Source organism: Leuciscus leuciscus (assembly GCF_965113295.1).
Source record: "Leuciscus leuciscus genome assembly, chromosome: 15".
NCBI lineage: Eukaryota > Metazoa > Chordata > Actinopteri > Cypriniformes > Leuciscidae > Leuciscus > Leuciscus leuciscus.
Window position 1 is genome coordinate 12,261,601 of NC_138739.1, and position 13,624 is coordinate 12,275,224.

A 13,624-nucleotide genomic window follows, 5' to 3' on the forward strand; every position below is an offset into this window, starting at 1 on the left:
CCGCCGGTCAAGCTGCAGCGTGTTTACATACAATGTCCATAATGCAGGCTTACCAGGCTGAGTTATTGGGTGATTCTGAGGATGGCGGGGGTATTAGTGCTGATACGGTGTCTGAACTGCGTAGAGCCACAGATTTGTCTCTCAGGGCCACCAAGGAGACGGCTAAATCCATCGGCCGCTCTATGGCAGCCCTGGTGGCCACTGAGAGGCATCTGTGGCTCAACTTAAGTGACATAAAGGACAAAGAAAAACATGTTCTTTTAGATGCACCAGTATCCACGTAAGGGTTATTTGGAGACGCAGTTAATAGTGCTGTAGCGAAGTCACAAGAAGCTTCAAAACAGGCAGCTGCACTTCAGAATCTTCTCCCCCGCCGTTCTTTCTATGAGGCTGCTGAGCGGGAGCAGTCTAAAAAGAGCGCTGAGCACCGCGCCACTCAGAAACAGAGCGTTTCCTCCCGTGCTCCCCCACAAAAATCTCGGGGACACGGAGGGCGCTCTCAAACCCAGCAGTCTTCGAGGGGTAAAACGGATCTGCGGACCGTTATTACCGCCAAGAAGGCTGCTGGGGAAAAGTCCTGATGTCTGAGGGCTCAGGACAAATGAGGGTAGTCCCCCCGAAGCAGAGCGGTTAACACCTCTTTTCACGGTGCCCGTCTCTCTTCGGTGCCCTCAGGGGACCGTTCTGCCAACCCTGCCACCTCTGGTGTTACAGGGCGCAGCGGTCTCCGGCGAGCACATATCTCAAGGTCCACCCGGAAACGTAGTGGCCTCGGGATGCCCGCCCCCTCTGAGGAGGGTGCTAGAGCAGTCTGTTTGGTCATTCCCTGCCGGTGTGCCGTTACAGGGCGACGAACCGACTACTCAACAGCAGGAGAAAAATACGGTGCCGTCTCTCTTCGGTGCCCTCAGGGGACCGTTCTGCCAACCCTGCCGCCTCCGGTGTTACAGGGCGCAGCGGTCTCCGGCGAGCACATATCTCAAGGTCCACCCGGAAACGTAGTGGCCTCGGGATGCCCGCCCCCTCTGAGGAGGGTGCTGGAGCAGTCTGTTTGGTCGTTCCCTGCCGGTGCGCCGTTACAGGGCGACGAACCGACTACTCAACAGCAACAAAATCCAGAAACCAGTCTCGAGAGACTGGTACCTCTAGTAGAATATTTGACAGCGTGGAAGCTACTGTCAAATGTTTCTCGTTGGGTCCTGCAGACCGTGGAAAAAGGGTATTAGATACAATTCTATTAACGCCCACCGCGGTTTATGGGGGTCCTGCCCACAGTGGTGGGCCCCGAGCAGGTTCTGGTTGTGGAACATGAAGTAAACACTCTGTTAGAGAAAGGGGCCATAGAATATGTACCCCCCTCCAACAGGGAAACCGGGTTTTACAGCCGGTACTTCATAGTTCCAAAAAAGGACGGGGGATTGCGTCCCATTTTAGATCTTCGAGTTCTGTACGAGTACATGCAGCTCAAGTTCAAAATGTTAACATTGAGACAAATCGTGCCACAGATCAGGTCCGAGGACTGGTTTGTCACGATAGACCTCAAGGACGCATTTCCATCCGTCCGTGTCATTGGAAGTTCCTGAGGTTTGCTTTCGGGGGCAAAGCATACCAATATCGAGTTCTTCCATTCGGCCTGGCTTTATCACCCCGCACTTTCACCAAATGCGTGGATGCAGCTCTGGCGCCTCTGCGCCTCCGGGGTATTCGCATCACAAACTACATCGACGATTGGTTGATTTTAGCTCAGTCGCATTAGATGGCGGTTCAACATCGAGATGTTGTTCTCGCCCATATGAAAGAGTTGGGGTTACGGCTGAACGCCAAGAAGAGTGTGCTTTCTCCATTTTAGAGGACCACTTTTTTAGGCGTGGTTTGGGATTCAGTGTCGATGCAGGCGCGCCTGTCATCGCCACGCTTCGATTCCATCCTGGCAGCTGTGAGAAGTGTAAAGCTAGGCCAGCTACTCACTGTCAAACAGTTCCAGAGACTGTTGGGTCTCATGGCAGCAGCTTCCAACGGGATACCTTTTGGACTGCTGCACATGAGGCCCCTGCAGTGGTGGCTCAGGACCAGAGGGTTTTTCCCCGAGGGGCAACCCATTTCGCACAATCAAGGTCACGCGGTGATGCCTACGTGCCTTGGTTATGTGGAAGAAACCTTGGTTCCTGTCCCAGGGCCCAGTGCTGGGAGCTCCTTGTCGTCGCAAACTGCTAACGACGGATGCTTCCCTCACGGGTTGGGGAGCGATCCTGAGGGTCGCTCATCTCAAGGTCTGTGGGAAGACCATTATCGTTCCTGGCATTCTATAGCCTAGAGATGTTAGCTGTCTTCCGGGCTCTGAGGAGCTTTATCACAGGTCTCAGGGGACACCATGTGTAGTACATACGGACAACACGTCGGTAGTCGCCTATATCAAGGGGGTTTGCGCTGGCATGCCATATCCTCTTGTGGTCCCAGGGGAAGTTGCTGTCACTCAAGGCAGCCTACATCCCCGGGGTCCAGAATATAGGAGCAGACACTCTGTCGAGACAGGGGCCGAGGCCCGGGGAATGGTGGCTCCACCCCCGAGGTGGTGGAGCTGATATGGAAATTATAAGTGGATCTGTTTGCGTCTCGAGAGACGTCTCACTGTGTACTTTGGTTCTCCTTCACGCATCCAGCTCCTCTGGGACTGGATGCTATGGTACAGACATGGCCGAGGCTACGTCTGTACGCCTTTCCCCCAGTTGCTCTGCTCCCGGGAGTTCTGGAAAGAGTTCGCAGGGACCGGGTCCATCTACTTCTTATAGCCCCGCGCTGGCCGGGCAGAGTATGGTTTCCCGATATTGTGTCCCTCCTCGACGGGCATCCTCTGGAGTTACCCGTCAGGAGGGACCTTCTGTCCCAGGCAGAGGGCTCGATATTTCACCCTCGGCCAGAACTGTGGAACCTGTGGGCTTGGCCTCTGAGGGGGCCCAGCTCATAGAGTCAGGTCTCTCAACCGAGGTTGTTGAGACCATTCTACAGTCCAGAGCTCCCTCCACGAGGAAACTTTATGCCCTGAAGTGGAGAGTATTCACTTCTTGGTGTAGTGACCGTCGGTTGGACCCAGTCCACTGCCCAATTGGTACAGTGCTGGAGTTCCTGCAGGAACGGTTCACTGCAGGTCTGACCCCGTCCACTTTAAAGGTCTATGTGGCGGCCATAGGTGCTTACCACAGTCCTTTGGGTGGAATGTCTGTGGGGAAAGACCCCTTGGTATCTCGTTTCCTTCGTGGCACTTGGAGGTCCTCCTCCCTTTCGAAATCGGACCAGGACGAATAATTTGCTTTGCCCTGTTCGGGCGTTAGACGCGTATGTCCACAGAGCTGCCCTGTGGCGTGAAAGTGACTTTTGCTCCCCTAACAAGGGAGGTCCAGTGTCTAAGCAAAGGATGAGCAAGTGGGTGGTTGAGACTATCTCACTGGCTTATGAGGCGGCTGGACAGCCTTCTCCTTTGGCTGTCCGGTCGCTCTCTACTAGGAGTATGGCGGCCTCTAAGGCCCTTATATCAGGAGTATCGTTACAGGACGTCTGTGATGCGGCAGGCTGGTCCTCACCGCACACCTTCGTCAGGTTCTACTCTCTGGACTTAGACTCTACTCCAGGGTCTCATGTTTTTGTCTTCTTAGTGCTGCTCACATGATTACACACAGGACAGACATTTGTAGCTATGGAGGCGTTGGTATAGACGTTCCCATAGCGTCAGTTTTTCGACGCAACGGGAGTTCCCTTGAAAGGGAACGCCTCGGTTACGACTGTAACCTCGGTTCCCTGAAGAGGGAACGAGCGTTGCATCGCCCTGCCATATCTCCTTCATGCCTGTCAGCTCGACTTCAGACTTTTACGAAGCTTTCGTTTTCTGTTTTGGGCCGGCTTTTATAGTTTCCTGGTACGTGACGTCACCCGCCTCTGACGTTCCGCCACACCATTGGACTGATTTTACATGTGCTTCAAGACGTCATCACGCAAAGCGTTCCCATAGCGTCAGTTTTTCGACGCAACGCTCGTTCCCTCTTCAGGGAACCGAGGTTACAGTCGTAACCGAGGCGTTTTTATTGCAAACCTAACGTGACCTTTAAACACTGTACAGTGCAAACATGACCTTGGCCAATTTATTCGGTTGATGGGAATTTCATCATTCTTATTTGTTATTTGCAAATATTCAACAAGGAAAACATTATGTAAACATTAATGTTGTTTCAAAGTCCAGTTTCTAACAAACAGAGCTAAATGAATTATCTAAAATATCGTGTCGTGAGTAACTGTTGATTTGATTGTTTAACTCTAAATGTGTGGTTGTCAGATGAAGTAACACAAATGATCAAACTGAAGTTTCACTAACATGTGAATCATCTATTCTTACTGTTCACAGTCAATATACAGTAAGAGCGTGGGCAATGCCTTAAGGGTCAAATGATTAGAAACACAAAGCTATAATAAAATTGCAGATCAGAAACTAGATTTACAGAATATAGCCAAATAAAAAGCACATTTCAAATATTTTTTTCCACGGTGGTGTGATTTACCACATTACACAGAAATTTGACTCTGTCATACACCAATTCTGTTCATAAATGTTGGTTTATCAATGATTTATTGATCTCAGTGTGTGGACAGACGAGGATTTTCAGTGTGGTGGATGTCCTTACCTCGGTTCACTTTATATTTACGTCAGACTGCAATGGAATGGAGCCAAGGGGAATATTTGAGAAACAGTTAGTCTGAGCATGCTTGGTTGTTGTTGATATTTTACCTTACCTGTTAAACATTAATTTTGATCCTATGTTAATGGAAATAATCTAAGCATGGCATGCAGAAATAGTAGTCATATGTGTTACATGCGTCAGAAAGGAAAACTGCATGTCAAACCTCATACAGTTTTTGCATTTATACCAGTAATGATATGGAGCAAACTCTACCTTTGTATGACAGCTTACCTATAGATTCCAAACTTCCAAAGTAGAGATAAGAAGAGAGAAAAATACCCTGTTTTAATATCTGATTCACATGATTCCCACCAAGGAATGTCAATCAGGGAAATCGGATCTGTTAATGTGATGGCATGTTTGTACCAGTTTCACTAATATTGGGGTGAATCATAGAGACCATCTCCTTAACTCACACAAGCTTTGAAGTTTGAATTAAAACAGTAAGTTTTTGCCACTGGGAAAGTTTCAGAGACCGAAATTAAGGGTGTCCCACTAAATGTATTATATTTACAGATTGAAAAGTTTGATAGGAACACATTTCTCCCTCGCACGTGAAGATTAGAGAGATCAGAGAAGTCAGAGATGATTAATTATATCATTTCTTCATCTACCAATACTGTGTATCTTCAATCTTGACGCTCAAGCAAGGCCTGCTTTTATTCCATTTCACAAGGCATTCTGACGCTCAGTTAAACGTGACCTCTCGCTTGATTTGACCGACTGTTTAAAAGCATGTGTGAATGAAAGCCAGTAGTGCAGTGGGATTTTGGTCTGGTGACGCAGTGGGACACATTATTAAGATTCCTCTGAGACAAACTGAATGAAGCACAAGATGAGATTCAGTCCCTCCTCTTTCCTCTCAGTGACGGGAGCGAAACACTCAAGAACCTGCTGATGCTTATTTGAAAGAGTTAAACACGGCTTACAGAATAAAATGTGTGTATTTTTTTTTATTTTTTTTTAAGGCTCCTTTAACAGATGAATTTTTTTTTTTCTGTTTTATTAAATAAGTGCATATCTGTCATTCTCATGTTCTGTGTACTTGCACGATTACGACTCGAATAACACAATTTTATGTTTTTATTTAATATTTATGATTTGATTTTCCCACAATATTATGAAATATGGTTTTACATGCATTTATCGGACCCACTCCTGCCCATTTCACAGTTTTGGCAAATCTGACCTGAAGAAAGTTGTTCAACCCAGAGGGAACCTACAAAAATGTATAAGATATTTTATCACTGTTTTTTTATTTTTTATTATGGAGCCTCTGAACGGGACATGTTGATGGAAAAACAAATATGAGATGGGAGGGAAAAATAGGCTATATGACAGCTTCATTATATTACAGCCGAACGAGAGGGTTTTGTATAGCAAGTGCGCCCTCTCGTGACCAGTGTGTGCCTCTCCACTTAGCCTACTGAGCAAAATGATATATGCCAATTAACATTCTTTTACCACTTTAGATTAAAATAGGCCTATGTTTACGAAAACAAAGTTTATCAATGAAAAATAAACGTAATAGTTGAACACTAAACATTGCATCATGATAGATCATGACTAGGGATGTCCCGATACCACTTTTTGCAGAACGAGCCCGATACCGATACTGTAATTTTTGGTACTCGCCGATACCGATACCGTAACCGATACCTGAATTTTCACTGCATTTGTAATTTTTAAATGTATTAGTAGATAAACCAAAAGATTATAAATCATATTAGTTGGCTTAATTTGTTCATCAAATATATATATTTCTTTCAGTTATTTTCATGCTTAATTAAGCCTGCTAAAATGCATTGTATGAGCTTCTGTAAGCCTACTGTCACTGTTCATTCTATTGCTCTATCATATTTCATCTTTCATTTAATAGCACAGCACATATTTAGAGCTGCTTCAGCAGGGCTCAGTGCTGACCACTGGGTCAGCGGTTCAAATGTTTGTCAAAACCAGTGAAATATCAATTATTTAATCCAATTTTGATACTACAACAAAAACTAGCAGCCTAATTAATGTGAATTTAAAACAAGTAAGCAGTCAGTAACAAAATAAAAACAAACAATCGAATTACAAATAGGACAAATATATACAATATAGAACAAAGAAAGGCTACAAATGAAATAAACAGTGTTTTTAGAGTTTTTCGGGTATCTAACAGTACAGAAATTTGAATAAAGTAATCAAATGTGAAAAAAGCATATTCATTACTGTATGAATTATATATAGATGGATATTTTCTAAAGTTGAAAAGGGTAGCCTATTTAGTCAAGAGCAGTGAGTATTTATTTCTCCTTTGTTTGATTAGCATTAAAACACAGAAGCAGGTTTATCAAACTGCTGCCCCTTTAAGACCGAACGCACAGACCGCACTTGAACATGCTACGTTCATTTGAGATATAACCGACTTTGTTTACTATAGGATACTCACCAAGACGGGCGTTATTACATTGTGTGTGAATTCGTCCGTACAAGCGCAAGACGTGAAAGACAATTTAATTCAGTATTCGCGCTGAGACGCTGGTTTGTGGGGCGCGCGCTTCGGATGTTTGCGTTCATGAAACTTCTTAACCTGCACACGTCCTGTAATAACGTAGGGAACCACTCGTTACTTCAGTCAGGTAACAGTTCATGTTTTACTTTACTTAGGCTACATATACGATTTAGTTTTCATCCAAATAACATGTGCTGAGTGAACGATCAGCAATCAAGAGCATTCAACAGAAGTGCGCTCGCTCTATTATGGAGCTTATAATATGACAAAATGATTTGAATTTGAATTGTGTAAATTTGAATTATTTGCAAGTGTAATCTAACTAAATTGAATTTTAGGTGGTAGTTTAAATAGTTCTGAATTTGATTTGTTTTAAACGAATATTGAACGTTTGAAATTTAACAAATTGAAATGTTTTTATGGCTGAATTTTATAGACATGTATTTTCAAACAGCTAGTTTTTTTGTTCTGAATTCGTATAGTGCAAATATTCAGTTTAAAAAAATACAGATTCAAGTTTTCAAGATGAAGAAATTCGGAACTTCAAATTCAGTTTTCTAAAATTCAAGTTCAAAAATTCAAGTTCAAAAATTCAGATCTTACAGAAAGTAGGTCACAGGTCATCCACAGGGAAGAGTAAAGGATCTCAGATAAGTCGAACAGAGCATTTTGGCTGCACTGCAGTAGTTTTCTGCCGCAAACGCGGTGGTGGTTCAAGAGAATCCGTGTATCTTTCGTTCAGTCGTTTTTTTATTTAATATTAAGAGTAGAAAAATGAGAAAACAGCTTGAGTATTAGATTTCTTCTAATATTCTAGTAATAATAGTCCGCTGCAGCAGTTGCACGGAGCTTACAAAACGCGTGTATTGCAACTATAGGCTACATTTAATTTTCTCATCAAACAACTAGACTAGCGAATGGCTCGGCACAACAAAAGACCCTAGAAAGGGCTTTCTCTCTGTGTAGACCAGCAGTTGGTCTGAATTTGCCTATTTTCTCGACTGTATAGGCTAAGTCACGTTTTATCATGAAATACGCTCTGATTTATTCCAAAGTGACTCAGGCATATATAATGCATTTAATGTTAAATAATCTAAATGTTGACTTTCAAAAGTAGGCGCTAAGAAGGCTATTCTCTGTATTTTGGTTCATTTTTGGTGAGCGCCAGAAAGATCTAAAGAGACCGAGACGCGCTAAAGCAGCGCATCATGTTGTTTTATTTATTTTTCAATGGCATGATATTTTGTAGTCATTTTGAATGTACACAAATAAAAATATACATTTTACTGTTTCGGATGATGTCATATTATCTGTATGACTAAATAACAGAGTATTAAGTTATTTCCCAGCAGTGGAACAAATCCAAGTGATGGCGCTCGCGCATCGCGCTCTCACACAACATAGTAGGATATCAGTTCTGGCGTTGCTTCATATCGCAGACTGTTCATTATCAAAATGAAACACAGTCAACCAAACATATAAAAAGTTATTCTGCATAATTTAATTGGTCTGTTGTACAATATAAAGGGCAAGCTGTGCCACACACAGTCCCACTCCAAACATTTCCCTTGCTGTGAAGACGCTGATTTAGCCTATAGGCCTACGTGTATTTTGGGACTCGACTGAAGTATGAAGCCTTCTTTATATTAATAGTTAGCATCCACATGTTACATTGCAATGAAAACTTTTGACTGAATGAGAGATGCGCGACCGTTTCGATTTAAATAAATTTGTTTAGGCTTGGCGTTTATAAAGGGCACAATATAGGCTATTTTTATAGTCTGTAGCCTATATATTATTTTATTATAGCCTAGCCTACATACTTATTTTTCATTCTTGTTGTTTTTTGCATTCATTTGTCATAAGGGAAAGTAAAATAGGCAACACATAGCCTACATGTTAATAGTGTTTATCATGTAAATGCTGTATTTTATTTACAGGTCTTTTACACTATTGCTGAATAGGCTAATATATAAAAAAATAATAATAATTATGACGCCTTTCTCTCTCAACATGATCCAGTGTGACTTGCACTCATGTGCATGCGACTTATTTTCTGGCAAATACGGTCAGTTAAAAAATGTTGCTGTATTATTACAAAATGCATAGAGTGGAGACCATTTGGGCAAAAAAACTAATAAACAAAAAAAAAACATATTGTGTTCATTACCCCCACCCACATTTGGGCTTAATCACTGTTATTATTAGGAAATGTATTTAGGTGTAGACAAAATCAGTTATGTTTATTTATAAATATGAACGTACCTCGCATTTCCCGGACACTAGCCGTTAGTCTACTTCTTTGGCCTATTTTTTTTAGCTGGCCAGTTCTCAAAATCTGTGTGGAAAAGCTGCGGAGCGCTGAGAGAACGCACAATGGCTTTGCTTTGGAAGTTTTTTTTTGCGCTCTTTTTTGCAAGTTTTTTTTTTGAAAGTTTAGTTGCCAGAGAAAATAACACACCGTTTTGTTTAACATCAATTGATACTCAATATTAATTAAATAAATAAATATAATGTCAGAGAATGCACAAAGCGCATCCTTTTGAGATGTAAATTATAATAGCCTACATTTTAATAAAACACACAAGGCCTACATCATAAAACTCAGAAGATTGTGTATTTTAATATATTATATTATAATACAAATAAAAAGGCGTCATACTTCAGTCGAGTCCCAAAATACACGTAGGCCTATAGGCTAAATCAGCGTCTTCACAGCAAGGGAAATGTTTGGAATAACAAGTAGGACTGTGTGCGGCACAGCTTGCCCTTCATATTGTACAACAGACCAATTAAATTATGCAGAATAACTTTTTATATGTTTGGTTGACTGTGTTTCATTTTGATAATGAACAGTCTGCGATATGAAGCAACGCCAGAACTGATATCCTACTATGTTGTGTGAGAGCGCGATGCGCGAGCGCCATCACTTGGATTTGTTCCACTGCTGGGAAATAACTTAATACTCTGTTATTTATAGTCATACAGATAATATGACATCATCCGAAACAGTAAAATGTATATTTTTATTTGTGTACATTCAAAATGACTACAAAATATCATGCCATTGAAAAATAAATAAAACAACATGATGCGCTGCTTTAGCGCGTCTCGGTCTCTTTAGATCTTTCTGGCGCTCACCAAAAATGAACCAAAATACAGAGAATAGCCTTCTTAGCGCCTACTTTTGAAAGTCAACATTTAGATTATTTAACATTAAATGCATTATATATGCCTGAGTCACTTTGGAATAAATCAGAGCGTATTTCATGATAAAACGTGACTTAGCCTATACAGTCGAGAAAATAGGCAAATTCAGACCAACTGCTGGTCTACACAGAGAGAAAGCCCTGTCTAGGCTCTTCTGTTGTGCCGAGCCATTCGCTAGTCTAGTTGTTTGATGAGAAAATTAAATGTAGCCTATAGTTGCAATACACGCGTTTTGTAAGCTCCGTGCAACTGCTGCAGCGGACTATTATTACTAGAATATTAGAAGAAATCTAATACTCAAGCTGTTTTCTCATTTTTCTACTCTTAATATTAAATAAAAAAACGACTGAACGAAAGATACACGGATTCTCTTGAACCACCACCGCGTTTGCGGCAGAAAACTGCTGCAGTGCAGCCAAAATGCTCTGTTCGACTTATCTGAGATCCTTTACTCTTCCCTGTGGATGACCTGTGACCTACTTTCTGTAAGATCTGAATTTTTGAACTTGAATTTTTGAACTTGAATTTTAGAAAACTGAATTTGAAGTTCCGAATTTCTTCATCTTGAAAACTTGAATCTGTATTTTTTTAAACTGAATATTTGCACTATACGAATTCAGAACAAAAAAACTAGCTGTTTGAAAATACATGTCTATAAAATTCAGCCATAAAAACATTTCAATTTGTTAAATTTCAAACGTTCAATATTCGTTTAAAACAAATCAAATTCAGAACTATTCAAACTACCACCTAAAATTCAATTTAGTTAGATTACACTTGCAAATAATTCAAATTTACACAATTCAAATTCAAATCATTTTGTCATATTATAAGCTCCATACTCTCTCGCTCTCTCTCTGTCTCTCTCTCTCGTCAGTTAACGTTAATAATAAGCTAAAGCTACATGCCTCGTTTAATTTCGTTGCCATTGACATCCGACTGAACAAACTTTCCACTGATGTCTCGTCTGTTTAAACTAAGGCATGTGCTCGACCAGCTCGCGCGTCTATGCCTCAGTTCACCTCGACAAAGCACTCGCGGCGGCCAGTTTCGTTTCGCAAAATGGACGTGGTATCGGTGCGTGGTATCGGCGAATTTTTATGAGTACGAGTACGAGTATTTGAGGACAGTATCGGCCCGATCCCCGATGCCAGTATCGGTATCGGGCCATCCCTAATCATGACAGGTAATCAGTTTATTCTAAGCTTGCGCACTGCGGTTTCAAAGTAGTGTAGTGTACAACACGTCATGTTTTTGCTCTTCTTGTTGCATTTACACGGCTGTAACCAGTATATGTCCTCAGTATGCTATGTTTCCAGTGAATCTAGCTCGTGTAGCCTAATCGAACTGATCTAACAGTGAATAGCTGACGATGTCAATATAGGGAAGTGGAATTAAAACAACACAAATGCAGTGTAAACTCAAAGGAAGTAAGACCATAGCCGCGTTTCCACTGTCGGGCCAGGGCCGGGCCGTGCTAGTGCGTGCCAGGGCCAGTCGCGTTTCCACTGTCACTTCCAGGGCTTGATCGGGGCTTACTCGGGGCCAACGGCCAGGATTTCTGGCCCATCGAATACCTTGGGCCAGCTCGGGCTAGAGGCGTGGTCAAGGTAAAAGGCGGAGTTTATCGGTGTTAGGGAAAGTTATGGTCTGCGGCAAGATGCACATTTCACTTTTTTATATCGCGAAAATTAAACGCTGCTCGAAATGGAGAATCGCCTGCACTGGTCTGTCGAAGATACCAAAGCTCTTCTGAGCATTTGGGCAGAAGAAAGGGTACAACGTCAATTTGACGGCGTGTGCAGAAACGAGGACGTTATAAAATACATCGTTGCTGAACTTGCTAAGCTAAGCATTCAGCGAACAACGCTTCAAGTTCGGGAAAAAATTAAAAAGTTGTGGGCGCAGTACAAGGCGATTAAAACGCACATACCCCTTTTCCACCAACAAGAACCGGGTGCTGGTTCAGAGCTAGAGCTATTGCCAGTTCGGAGTTGGTTCGACTGACGAGCTTACTAAGAACCGGTTTGCGTTTCCACCGGCCAGAGAGCCACAACAGAGCTATATCTTACGTCACTGCATACGTATCATGTTGCCCAGCAACGCTAGTCCGGCAGCGCCAAACACAAACACACCAGACTTGTTCGAGATGCATCGGCTTCTCGCAGAACGATCAGCACATGAAATCAAAGCACTGCGAAAGCGATCAAAAAGCACAAGGAGTCGTATGATCTCCAAACACTCCCGCAGCTCTGATCGGTCCACGCTGCTCCGATGCATCTCGAACAAGGCATCAACAATAATAGACGTTGCGTTACTATGGATGCTCATGGGTTTGCGAAAATAAATCGGCATCCAAACACGGCGAATCCAACGCGTTCGTGCAGCTCGCCGTAACTTACATAGACGGCTATTATAATCGAGCCGCTATTAGCTCGACTAGCTGCTATTTAAAAATGGCGGTCACAAGTTTCTCTTCAGTCTTGTTGGCCACGGTAACCCCGCCCCCAGCCTCTGACGCAAGCGGTTCTTTCTTGGCTCCGTTCTAGACCCTGCAATGATTTGGTGCTACTTAAGAACCAGTTTTTCTGGTTCGGAGCTGGTGCTTTGGCGGTGGAAAAACAAAGAACCGATTTGAAACTAGGCTCTGGCTCCGAACCAGCACCAGTTCTGCCTTGGTGGAAAAGGGGTAACAATGGACAAAGCGGTGCCCAGAGAAGGAACTTTCCATGGTTCGACTTGATGGACACGGTGTGCTGGGTCACCGTCCCTCTGTTAGTGGAGAGACAAGTCGGGACACTATGGCAGCCGCGGACGGTGAGTTAATACATGCTATCTTCTTAAAATCTAAGTTCCCTTTCGTAAAGGGAACTCCCGCTGCATCGATACTTGATACTTTGGGGAATGCCCTCGGCATGACGCGTCTGAAGTCTGTAATGGAACTATTCCAATCTTGATTGGTGCTCGTCACTCGTGACGTTGCATGTGACGGTGATCCGGAAGCTATAAAAGGGCAACGGAACATAGCCGTATCAGCTTTCTGTCTTCAGCAAGCGTTCTGTGTGACTGTATTGTCTTATTTGGTGTTGTTTGTCTATCTCAATATATATATGGCGAATATAGAGAAACGACTCAGGCGGTGTGCGTCCCCTTGCTCGCGCTATTTGAGCGAGGGTGACACGCACTCGTT

The 13,624-nt window shown here is 43.0% G+C and overlaps 1 long non-coding RNA gene across 1 annotated transcript in view; it reads left to right on the plus strand.

Moving 5' to 3' along the window:
* The window catches only part of LOC309476343, a 216,821-nt gene that overhangs the window by 157,227 nt on the left and 45,970 nt on the right, over positions 1 to 13,624 (plus strand). The gene's annotated exons all lie outside the window — the stretch shown is intronic.